This window comes from Salvelinus alpinus, chromosome 20 (assembly GCF_045679555.1).
Source record: "Salvelinus alpinus chromosome 20, SLU_Salpinus.1, whole genome shotgun sequence".
Lineage (NCBI taxonomy): Eukaryota > Metazoa > Chordata > Actinopteri > Salmoniformes > Salmonidae > Salvelinus > Salvelinus alpinus.
The window spans coordinates 23,288,287-23,301,493 of record NC_092105.1 but is presented as its reverse complement, the minus strand read 5'-3'; the positions used below and the strand labels follow the sequence as shown (position 1 = coordinate 23,301,493).

General features: G+C 42.9%; 1 long non-coding RNA gene across 1 annotated transcript; it reads left to right on the top strand.

Annotated features, from left to right (window-relative positions):
* Positions 1 to 2,636: 2,636 nt before the first annotated feature.
* Positions 2,637 to 7,252, top strand: LOC139546510 (uncharacterized). Its single transcript, XR_011669249.1, has 3 exons — positions 2,637 to 2,776; positions 3,975 to 4,039; positions 7,107 to 7,252. It is a non-coding gene; the product is annotated as an uncharacterized lncRNA (long non-coding RNA).
* The last annotated feature ends 5,955 nt before the right edge of the window (positions 7,253 to 13,207 follow it).

Sequence of the window (13,207 nt, the reverse complement as noted above, 5' to 3'; positions counted from 1 at the left end):
CAAAAAATGTATCAACCCCTACAAAAAATGTCAGTTAATTATAATCCTTATAATAATTCATTTCCTGTTACTGCAGGATTATTTGCACTATACTGGCTTAAATTAAGATCCTACATCTGTATCAGTGGCTATTTAGGTCGTACCGCTACGTCAGATTAGCTCATTCGCCAATTTGTCAGCCTGTGAATATCACTGAAACACAACACCTTGAATGAATAACATAAACATTTTCTTGACAAGTTGCTATGGATGAAATTATACAAAATAATTGTTCAAAACATGAAAAACATACAAAAACGTATATTTTTAAACATCAAATCTGACTATAAATGTGTGAAAATGTTAAAATGTATGTTTATTTTGTGGAATTTAAAGAATTGACTTGTGTTACAAAAGGTTAATTTTGTTTTTTTTACAAAAATTTTGGGGTATAAAGTTTGGGTTCTTTTAGGGGTTGAAATATGTTGGTGCTTTTCGGGTTAAGAAGTCTGGAAACTGCTTTATGTTCATTCAAGAAAACACATTCAAGCATGTGCGGAGGAGAGAATTAAACTGTGTCTGTGTGTGCTTTTTTGTTGTTATTCAGTGCATTCGGAAAGTATTAAGACCCCTTGACTTTTCGACATTTTGTCATGTTACAGCCTTATTCTACAACAGATTTTTAAATATATATATATTTTTTTTACATATGGTGCACACCAGTGGAGGCTGGTGGGATGAGCTGTAGGAGGACGGGCTCATTGTAATATCTGGAATGGAATAAATGGAACGGAATCAAACATGTGGTTTACATATGTTTGATCTGTTTGATAGCGTTCCATTCATTCCATTCCAACCATTTCAATGAGCCCATCCTCCTATAGTGCCTCCCACCAGCCTCCACTGGTGCACACACAACAGCAGGCATCCACCAACATCACATGGAGCACATTTCTTTAATTATGCAGGAAGTTGGTCTGCTACATTCTTCCTCTTATTTATGACATGTGGTGGCCATTTCTCCATCCAAACAGTCCGACACATTTATTCAGAGTCATAATTCTTTGTAACACTAATGTTCAATTATATTGGCTGGGGGGCACAATTAGTGAGGAATTTCAACCACTTGTAGATGGGTGGAAAACAGTGATTCACTGTGAAAAGAGAATAGTTAACTGGTAAGAAGTTAAACCTTCACTAATATATTTTGGGACATCACACTTTTTTTTACAGTTCACAATTTACCTGGTGTTAACTTAGAAAGTACATGGTAAAATGTTGAGTATACAATAATAATTAATGAATGACTACTCTTTAGTCTCTTTGGAATCCTAGACCAAGCGTCACTATTTACCGTTTGCTACAGTACCTGCCATTTTAATTGGAATAGTTTTGTCGTAGTTCAGAGAATTTCGGCAGTGCTGATTTGAATGACCTGGGGATATATAAACACCATAGAGTAGACCATACTCTGCATGAGTTACAGTGCGTTCTGTGTTATGGACTGGTATAGAGCTCATCTTGCAGTCTTGGAGCATTGAGACATGCTCCCAGGATGCTTGAACGTCGCTGTGTAATTGTATATCTTTTTTTTTCTTCCTACGACTAAGTTGCCAGCTTGAGTAGTATGGGTTACTGACCAGACACGCTGAGGCCTATCTAGTTACCCCGGCGTGCAAGCGTGTGTGTGTATGTGTGTATCTGTGAAGCAGGCGGAGCGTTTGTTGAGTGGAAAATGGCCTCTAAAGCTCCTCTACTCACCTTTCGCAGTGGCAACATTTAGCACGGTGCACCCTTCTCCTCCACCACCCACTCACCACCCCTCTACCCCCCCACCCCATATTTCCATATTAAAGGTCCAATGCAGCCGTTTTTTTCTCTCAATATCAACTAATTTGTGTGTAACAACTAGGTATTTTACTGTGATTGTTTTAAACAAATAAAATGGTCAAAAATAAACAAAAATAGCTTCTTAGCAAAGGACATTTCCTCAAGCAAGAATTTATGTCGGACTGTCTGGGAGTGGTCTGAGTGGGGAGGGGAAAACTGAAAACTAGCTGTTATTGGCAGAGGGGTTTGGAACTCTTTCTTATTGGTCTATTAACTAATTTACCAGCTCTTACACTAAAAGGGCATTATCATAATTTTCACAATTTCACAGTATTATTCCAAACTCCTAGTGTGGAAATAAATACAAAACATAGAAAAATCACATTTTTGACTGCACTGGGCCTTTATTAAGTTTTCACAACCTGTTTTAGGAGCGATAGAAAGATAAAGTGATTTTACAGGAGTAATGCCCTTCAACAGATGGTCAGACATGACCAGGAATAGGGGGGTAGTAGGGTGGGGGATGGAGTGTGTGTGTGTGTGTGTGGGGGGGGGGGGGGGGGGTCTGGTAAGGCGGGCTCAATGTGACAAAATGCAAAGTGGAATTTGCCAGCCCCTCCAATCCAGAATTGGCCCACAGAAAGAGCATGAGAGGCGCGATGGCATGTCCTTGGCGGTCCGGGCGAGCTTGGGTGACAGCTGCAATGTTTATAGGCCGGCTTCGATGACAGTCAGGAGGGGATGGCTAGGCTTTTTCAGACAGGAATTAGGTTTGTCATCAGATTCTAAAATCTGTCTGATTTATGACATTTCCACTCCTGTTTTCTCCTCTACCCCCTTGAACCCTCGCTGGGGGGGTGGTGACATTTACTGGAATTTGTTGTTGTTTGTCTACTTCTTACTTTCACCATGATGATCAACTTCTCCCCTCAGAACACTCTGTTGTTTTTCAGTTGCAGAAATGGGAGTAAGTATGGGGTGAAATTTTGCTTGATTGAACACTACTTGTCTTCTAGTTTTTGTCCAGTGCAATTTCCCAGACTGCTTTGAAGCCAGACTTCAAAGCAGACCTGTTTTTAGATTAACAACCTTAAAGAGCGGCTGCCTTTAAAAAGCAACAAATCCCTTTGACAACGGCCAATGTGGCATCGATATGAGTCACAAACAATTATTATAGTGTCAAAATAGACTACAAAGTGTAAATAGGATAGTTTTGGTCATAAAGTCAGTCTCGTCTAAAACTGAGCTTGGAACGTCCATGCGTCACAATGGATAAATGAAGGTTGAGTTTTGATTTGACGATGTCCATTTACCCACTAACATGGGGTGAACAGCTGTGGTGATTGTACTCTATCTAACAACATAGACAGTGAGACAGACCGGCCCAGCAGCTCCGACTGTTTACATAAGTCAACACATCTAGCATTTTTTTACTTGAGAAATACGGCACCAAACACCTTAGTTAGATGTAAAATTGCACAACTAAAACATCCTCGGCAAAAACATGAAAATTAATTACAGATTTCTTGTGTTATCTTAGATTAATTTTGGGGATTTTGAAGAAGTGAAATAGGCTTCCGCATCTACAGTGTCGCAAACACCATAACCAAAATGTGGAATCGGTCAGGAAACACACCTCCAAGACTGAAATCTTGTCTTTCTAATGAGTAGCAGAAAAACACACGTGCCTATCGGTGTTTAGTGGCTCTTTAATCTTAAAATAAATGTCTGTTTTCCTCCTAGATCTAACCATCACGACCACAATGAACTGAGATTACTCTCTCACAACCTAATATCAGGTTAAATTAAATGTGATGTCACTCTTATTAAGTATTCAGAATAGTTTGGGGAGGGAAATAAGTCATTTTACTTCCCTGAGCCTTGAGGTTTATATTGAATGGTGATGTAGTAATGTACTCCAAAAGGATTGATTACCTATAGGCTATGCCATTACATTGTTACAAATGTAAAGGTTAATTTAAAATTTAGAAGCGAGAGAGATCTCTGTTGCTAAATCAAAGAAATAAAATTCAGTGATTCAGGAAACGGTAGAGGAAAATTCTACTTCAGGTAAAAAAAATAATCAGAATGAAGCAACGGTTCTGTTTCATGTCAACCTCTAACCCAGTTTATGTTTCCATGCCAACGTTTAAACCCCGGTGCAGACTGAAGGCACAGCCTGGGTTTGAACCCCAATGAATGCTGGTCCCCTGACGGTCTCTCCATCCAGGTAAGACTTGGAGAAACTCCACCTCCCTCCCTCCCTCCCTCCCTCCCTATTATTCAGGGCAGAGAAAGACTAATATTTGTCGGCAGAGGTCGTTGAATTAAAAATTAAGCTCTACAGGATCGGTTGGTCCCCCTCGGGACGGTTGAGCTAACGTAGGCTAATGCGATTAGCATGAGGTTGTAAGTAAGAAGAACCTTTCCCAGAACATAGACATATCTGATATTGTCAGGAAGCTTAAATTCTTGTTAATCTAACTGCACTGTCCAATTTACATTAGCTATTACAGAGAAAGAATACCATGCTATCGTTTGAGGAGAGTGCACAGTTATGAACTTGAAAAGTTATTAATAAACCAATTAGGCACATTTGGGCAGTCTTTGATACAAAATGTTGAACATAAATACAATGGTTCATTGGATCAGTCTAAAACTTTGCACATACACTGCTTCCATCTAGTGGCCAAAATCTAAATTGCGCCTGGGCTGGAATAAGACATTATGGCCTTTCTCTTGCATTTCAAAGATACAAAAAACCTCATGTTTTTTTCTTTGTATTATCTTTTACCAGATCTAATGTGTTATATTCTCCTACATTAATTTAACATGTCTACAAACTTCAAAGTGTTTCCTTTCAAATGGTATCAAGAATATGCGTATTCTTGCTTCAGGTCCTGAGCTACAGGCAGTTTGATTTAAGTATGTCATTTTAGGCGAAAAATTGGTTTTTAAGCAGCATGTCAGATTTTCCCTTTCGAGAGCTCGACCTGGAGTGAGTAAAGAGACATTTATGACACCTTCCGAGGTCTTTTAGACCTGCCGGACAGTCTTTTTATTTAACTAGGCAAGTCAAGTCAGTTAAGAACAAATTCTTATTAACAATGACGGCCTACCCCCAGGCCAAACCCTTCCCTAACCCGTTTGACGCTGGGCCAATTGTGCGCCACCCTATGGGACTTTCGATCACAGCCGGTTGTGACACAGCCTGGAAACAAACCAGGGTCTGTAGTGATGCCTCTAGCACTGCAATACAGTACCTTAGACCGCTGCGCCTCTTGCGAGGCCCCATCCAGATGTCCAGACGTCCAGACCAACCAGCCATAAAAGTGTCTCAGTTTTAAAACACCCCACATGCAGATGATCTCAGGTAAAGGTACTGACGGCCCTTTTCACTGGCCCCTGATCCTCCTCTGGGTAAGCCAATTATTGAAGAGATTTTATGGGCTCCCGAGTGGCGCAGTGGTCTAAGGCATCTCAGTGATAGAGGCGTCACTACAGACCCTGATTTGATTCCAGGCTGTATGACAACTGGCTGTGATTGGGTGGTGCACAATTGCCCCAGAGTCGTCCGGGTTAGGGTTTGGCTGGGGTAGGCCGTCATTGTAAATAAGAATTTGTTGTTAACTGACTTGCCTGGAAAAATAAAGAAATACATTTCTAAGGTCTCTTCTGACTACCAGTTAATAGAGAGATTACACGTTAAAGATCTTGCCTGACAGCCCATTAAAGAAGAGATTACACGTTAAAGATCTTGCCTGACAGCCCATTAAAGAAGAGATTACACGTAAGGCATCCATTTAACACGGGAATGTGTGATACCATAGGGGGACGGGGAGTGCAGCTATGCAGCCAGGCTGTTTTACAAGAGCCAGCCCAGGCAGGCCTCCAGACCAATCCACCTGAGACCTACAGCAGCAGCTCACAGAGCTGTATTCACATCTTACCAAAAGGCCTCAATCATTAGAACATGAACATTATAAACCAGTCCATGGTTATTTATTTGACACGTATATTGTTTTTATGAACACTGTCCTGTCATTTTTTACAGCCTTTTAAAACGAACATTTTAATCAGTCCAGGTATTAAAATGAAATCAGGACTTGAGTTGCAGTGGTTATAACCAAAGCTCTACTGTGACTGACACAAATTTGCCTTGATCGAAGTGTGTAGATGCACTTTTCTTCAGTTGTCAGGTTCTGAAACAGCAGTTTTGCCACTTTTTTGCCCACAGTCTAAACTATTGTTTATGTTTAGTCAGGTAATGTACAGAAGTTTGTTCTACTGATAGGCTTATGGGAAAAGGAAAAGTGTAGGCCTGTTAGTTGCCTAATAGAACCCCAGAGTCAATATCACCCCTTGGTTTTACTAGCAGGATAGATGTATGCAGGTTCTGCTGCATCCATAAAAGTTTACGCAGCATTGCAAGCTTTACAGCGTATTTGGTATTGCTGTACTTCAAAAAGAAATCAAGCCCAGTGGCATTTCCTCACATCTTAAAAGAATGACACCCAGCTATGTGACAGTTCCCCTCTCCTTATCGGCGGAATTTATACACTCTCCAGACCAAGTGCAGTAGCCTATACAGTCTCTCTTTCTCTCACACACACCTCGCACACACTCACTCTCTTGGTTCCTCCTCCTGCGCGACAGTTCCATTGTTTCTGTGTGTGCCATCCCACACTCAATTCTCCCATCTGTTGTTAACTTATTTCACAAGCTGTAAATTCAGAGCAGATATATAAGGGCATGGTGGGCTTTTACATGTATTTTTATTTAACCTTTATTTAACTAGTCAAGTCAGTTAAGAACAAATTCTTATTTACAATGACGGCTTAGGGGGTTCGGTAACGGATCTGCAGACTCTAGCCCCGGGGGTCACTGGTGCTATTCCAAACCTGTCCGGGCCGTGTGGAGGGAAGAGGGAGGATCCCTCCTGGGGACTGGGGGTCAACGCTTTGCCTTAATGTGGACCACTACTTTGGGGAGACAGGGACTGGTGCATTGGAATCCTTGGTTTACAGTCTAGAGGTCAAGTATATTGTTATGGTAATGCCCAAGGTCAGATGTGTACAGTATGGAAAGACCTGCGGATGTAAAAAATGGGGATGACACTGTCACACCCTGATCTGTTTCACCTGTCTTGTGCTTATTTCCACCCCCCACCAGGTGTCTCCCATTTTTCCCCATTATCCCCTGTGTATTTATACCTGTGTTTTTTTTTGTCTGTTGCCAGTTCGTCTTCTCTTGTTCAGGTCATATCAGCGTGTTTCCCGTTTTTTCCTGTTTTCTAGTCTTCCCGGTTCTGATCTTTCTACATGTCCAGAGCCTGCCTGCCATCCTGTACCTGCCTGACTCTGACCTGGTTTACAAACCCCTGCCTGCCCTCAACCTGCCCTTTGCCTGCCCCACGTGTTACAATAAATATCTGAGATTCAAACTATCTGCAATCTGTGTCTACATATGGGTCTTATCCTTAGTCGTGATAGACACATGGAAATACCAGGTGTGCTTGGGCTACTCCCTACATACTGTAGTTTTGCTCCTAGCTAAAAACGACATCACAATCCTACAGCCTCCGCTCTCAGTCAGTGCTCTCTTTCACAGGTCCTAGGGCGAGTACTGAAACGGGGGAAACAATCCTTCTCCTACAACGCTCCTTGGTCTTGGAACGAGCTACAAAATACACTACATGACCAAAAGTACGTTGACACCTGCTCGTCAAACATCTCATTCCAAAATCATGGGCATTAATATGGAGTTGGTCCCCCCTTTGGTGCTATAACAGAATCCACTCTTCTGGGAAGGCTTTCCACTAGATGTTGGAACATTGTTGAGGGGACTTTCTTCCATTTAGCCACAAGAGCATTAGTTAGGTCAGGCACTGATGTTGGGCGATTTGGCCTGGCTCAGTGTTCCAATTCATCCCAAAGGTGCTCGATGGGGTTGAGGTCAGGGCTCTGTGCAGGCCAGTCAAGTTTTTCCACAACGATCTCGACAAACCATTTCTGCATGGACCTCGCTTGGTGCACAGGGTCATTGTCATGCTAAAACAGGAAAGGGCCTTCCCCAAACTGTTGCCACAAAGTTGGAAGTACAGAATTGTCTAGAATGTCATTGTATGCTGTAGCGTTAAGATTTCCCTTCACTGGAACTAAGGGGCCGAGACTGAACCATGAAAAACAGCCCCAGATCATTATTCTTCCTCTACCAAACTTCATAGTCGGCACTATGCATTCAGGCAGGTAGCGTTCTCCTGGCATCCGTCAGACCCAGACTCGTCTGTCGGACTGCCAGGATGTGAAGTGTGATTCATCACTCCAGAGAACGCGTTTCCACTGCTCCAGAGTCCATTTTACAAACTGACTTATTGGAAAGGTGGCATCCTATGACGGTGCCACGTTAAAAGTCACTGAGCTTTCAGTTAGGCCATTCTACTGCCAATGTTTGTCTATGGAGGTTGCTCGATTTTTTTATACCTGTCAGAAACGAGTGTGGCTGAAATAGCCGAATCCACAAATTTAAAGGGGTGTCCACATACTTTGGCAGTGTACTTTAAAACTGGAGAAGATGGTGTAGCTGTCTGAGTTTCAAGCTCTGATAGAAGAAAATGTTATTGAACATTGCAATTGTTTTTAATGTATTGTATTATGTGTACACGCTGACTACTTCCTGCTGACCTCTTGCCAGGTACCTCTCGCAAAATACGTTTATAACCTCAAGGGTCTTTTCCTAGTTAAATAAAGGTAAAAATAAATACAAATAATAATACAAATTAAAATGTTGATATACTTATCTGGATCTTATGATTAAATATAGAAAAGGTATTTGTGAAATCAGTGTGTACCTATACTAGGTGTTAGTCATTGTTGACAGGAACATTGTGGCCTTAGATAATATATTTACGTTAGTGGTGTAAGCAGCATTGGGGTCATTGTGGACATGGTCACACTAACAATTGACATAAATCAGTGAGAAATGTTGTTTTATGAACTTCTACTCTCTGACGGCCAGATCTGAGGTCAGTGAATTTCCAGCCAGGACTCTTTGTAACAGCAGGTCTCATGCCATGCTCATGAGTTTCCCCCCCAAACCCCAGTGTTGCAATAAACTGCCCTCTTTCCCCTCCACTTCTCCCCCTGTCCCTCGTCACTGCCTCTCCTCTGCTCTGCTTCCATGCTTCTCTCTCCTCCAGTGATCCGTCATGGGATGACAGTGTGCCCGTAGCTGAATTTCTGCTCCACAAATAGGTCTGCCAGGCGAGCCTCTCTTTTTTGGGCCCTACCACGATGGCCTGCTATCTTAGTCATGTGTCCCGTGTGCTGGCCTGTGAACACACACCTCCAGCAGCCAGCATGACCCCGAGCAGCCCTGACCGACCCCGCGGCAAGCTTATTTTAGACCTTGTCTCTCTCCCCCCAACCTCTCTCTCTCTTTCTCTCTCTCCCCCTCCCCTGACAGTCACCCATCATCAATCACAGGCCTGTTGGAGGTGAAAAAAACAAACAATACCCCTCGAGGACGTGAGGGGCGATTTTCGAGTGGTGGCAACAACTTTGCAACTTTTCAAATATATTCCGGCCCCAGCAGGGGTTCGGCCCCATGAATCTGCCAGCCAATAAAAGTTCGCACTCAGCGGAGACTGTCAGTAACCCACCCTGTCTGCAGGAGAGGCATTCACACCAACAATTAGTACTTAATAAATCAGGGCCTCATTTTAACACCTTGAATCTCCACACCGAGGGGGGCCTCAGGACCATGGAGATGTCTTGGAGATAGATATTACCCTCTCATCAACAGCACCATGTTAATTGACTACTATCCTAATGGGATGGTGGTTATCAAAGGGATTTTACCTTTGAGTATAGTTTGGATGTTGCAGGTCCTGAGTGCCCTAACTGAAAGGTTATTCAGGTCTGTGCTGTGGTCAAAGATGATATACTTGTATATTGCATTGACAATGACATATGTCCAAACCTGAGAGAGAGAGACATCTGAGTAGAGCATGTAGGACATGGAAGGTGGGTGTGTTTGACAGTGGAACACCTGTTCTGTGTGCACTGTCTAAAGAATGTGACTGTGGCCTTAGGATGAAGTCGAGCTCTCAGGGTGATAGAGCAAAGTGTGTGTGCGTGTGTGTGTGTGCGCGTGTGTGCGCGTGTGTGCGCACACGTGTGCGTGTGTGTGTGTGTGTGTGTGTCTAGGGTAGCAGGTGCACCAGTATCTATAGCACACTCTAAGGGAGGCAGGTAGAGGTTAGGTTAGAGCGTTGGGCCAGTAAACAAAAGGTTGCTGGTTAAAATCCCTGAGCAGACTAGGTGAAAAATCTGTCAATGTTCCCTTGAGCAAGGCACTTAACCCTAATTGCTCCAGGGTCACTGTCTGTAATGGCTGATCCCTGGCTCTGACACCACTCTCAGGGGGAGTGGGATATATAAACTTGTACATGTGTGAAATAGAACAAATGTAAGCACCCACCTTATTATCTTAAATGGCTGTGCCCTTAAATGGTTGTGCCCTTAAATGGTTGTGCCCTTAAATGGTTGTGCCAAGGAAAGTGTTCTAATAAAATAATGAATTTTCACATGTAGCAGTGTTGCTCACAGTGGCTGCCTTCTATCATATCATGTTTAGTTGACTACGGTGTTGGAAGGTACTGTGTAACCTAAACAGCCCCCCTCGTCCTCACTTGGTATGCTCTGGATGGTCAAGTGGAACATTCCTGGAGACTCTATGTCAGTCAGTTGGCTCAAAGCTGTTTTAATCATCTAAACCAGTAGATAAAACGTTACCAGAGGAAGCCTCAATGTTCCCTGGCACTGTGTATTCTCTAATGAAACCAAAACAAGGCCCCATTACAGGTTTAAAGGCCCATTCCAGAGTGAGAAGGCCCCTGATTGCAACATACATCTGACCATTTCATTAATAGGGTTACTGTAATACAATATCCACAGATCAGTCTCTCTCTCTCTCTTTCTCCGTCTCTCTCTCTCTTTCTCCCTCTCTATACCCTCAGTCTTTCTCTCTCCCTCTACCCCCTCCCCTCTCTCTCTCTCTCTCTCTCTCTCTCTCTCTCTCTCTCTCTCTCTCTCTCTCTCTCTCTCTCTCTCTCTCTCTCTCTCTCTCTCTCTCTCTCTCTCTCTCTCTCTCTCTCTCTCTTTCTCTCTCCCTCTCTCCCTTTCTCTCTCTCTCTCTCTCTCTCTCTCTCTCTCTCTCTCTCTCTCTCTCTCTCTCTCTCTCTCTCTCTCTCTCTCTCTCTCTCTCTCTCTCTCTCTCTCTCGCTCTCTCTCTCTCTCTCTCTCTCTCTCTCTCTCTCTCTCTCTCTCTCTCTCTCTCTCTCTCTCTCTCTCTCTCTCTCTCTCTCTCTCTCTCTCTCTCTCTCTCTCTCTCTCTCTCTCTCTCTCTCTCTCTCTCTCTCTCTCTCTCTCTCTCTCTCTCTCTCTTTCTCTTTCTCTTTCTCTCTCCCTCTCTCTCTCCCTCTCTCTCTCTCTCTCCTTTTCTCGCTCTTTGAGGTTCTGCCTTGGTGCCACGTCCCTAATAGTTTACACTTCTCATATGTCACCAGGTCGTTACATTTATTTTTGAACGGTTCCAGTCTGATGACACTGTCTGTAATTAGTGCAATTCATGATTCCAAATTCCACACCAAATCTATCTATCAACGCGTGAGTTTGATCGATGGTTTTATGATTATTAAGAGCAATGATATGTCTTTATCGTTTGACAATGTCCCATTGGGGCTGGATTAAGGTGTCTGATGTATAGGCCTTCTTGATGTATATGCAATATAACTCTAAATATCTTAGAAATTTCAGACAGGCGTTATGCAAATTCATGTACAAGTATTCAGATTACATTTGTTTTTTATTAGCAGACTAGAAACAAATAGTAAAATGGCCATACGTTATTGTAGGATTTTTTTTATGTGAGATTATTATTTTCTAAATCAGTGTAGTTCTATATATGGTGAATCAGTTGTTTGGAATTGTAATGCTAATTGATTATCTACCGTGCAACTACATTGCTCTATTCTGTTTGGTCAGATGTTAATTCATTGTTGAAAGAAGTAGTTGAGTTGATGTACTGAACGGCTGTGAATGTGGGAGAGACTATAAAGACACTCCTGACTTGTAAAACAACGTACCTTACCGTAACCCTAACCAAACCCTTAACTCTAACTTTAAACTTAACCTAATTTGAACCAATTCTGAAAGTAAATATCGGTTTGCAGGTCAGGAGTGTCCATATGGCCTTTTCCTATGAATGTGGTTAGTTTGTGATTAAATCTGAAAAAAATAGTAAACGTTCTCCATCCAGTGTTTGACTACATACATAGTCATCCATCCACCATCTAAAGAACACTCAAATTCAATATGTATAAAACTTGCAAATGTACATACTGCACTTGTAGATTTAAGTCACAGAAGATCAAGGTTAATTGAGCAGCGTGCTAGAGTAACAGTGTGCAGCAGTGTGGGTTAGTGTGATGGATGAGTAGAAGACTCGATGGAGGTTTCATTTCACCTACCCGTCAAGCAAAAATAACTTGGTATGCTCTTCTCAGAATACCTGATATGAACCTATGATTAATGATGCGTGCTTTTTATTAGATCTACATTCATGGAGGCATGTGGTATATTTAATTGTGATGCAAACAGTCATTATGCAAACAGCAGATGTGATCTGACACTTCCAGTGAGTTGAAACATAGTAATGATAAAGCATTGTCGGAGGAAAGAATCCAACCCAAAATATTCCTCAGCATTTTTTCCAGTTATGTACATGACATTCACAAAACCCCTATGACATTTCACAACAAACTCCCTCTGCCCTACTGCTCGTCCCCTAACCCACCCCACTCCCACCCACCCACCCACCCACCCACCCACCTCACCCCAACTTTTTGTCTTTGAATCTCCTCAGTTTCAGCCAACCACAAATTACAGCAGCGGGGGCTTTTCACATTAAAGGTCCGGGTGAGTGGAAATCTAAAAGCAGGACCCAGAGCCTCTCCAGGCATGCGGTTGGGCAGCCGCTACATGTACGTGTTCCAGATATCGTCACATCACATGAAGATTCCATATCGCACACATCAATCTCTCAGCATGCTGATTTACAGCCACCCTTGCCACAGGGGGTGGACCCGGCTGGAGTGTGTGTGTGTGTGTGTGTGTGTGTGTGTGTGTGTGTGTGTGTGTGTGTGTGTGTGTGTGTGTGTGTGTGTGTGTGTGTGTGTGTGTGTGTGTGTGTGTGTGTGTGTGTGTGTGTGTGTGTGTGTGTGTGTGCGTGTGTGTGCGTGTGCATGTGCATGAGTGTGCGTCCATGCATGTGTGTGTGTGTGGTGTGTTTGTGTGTGTGTTCGTGCCGGATGGCATATGGGCAGGGGGTATGGTAT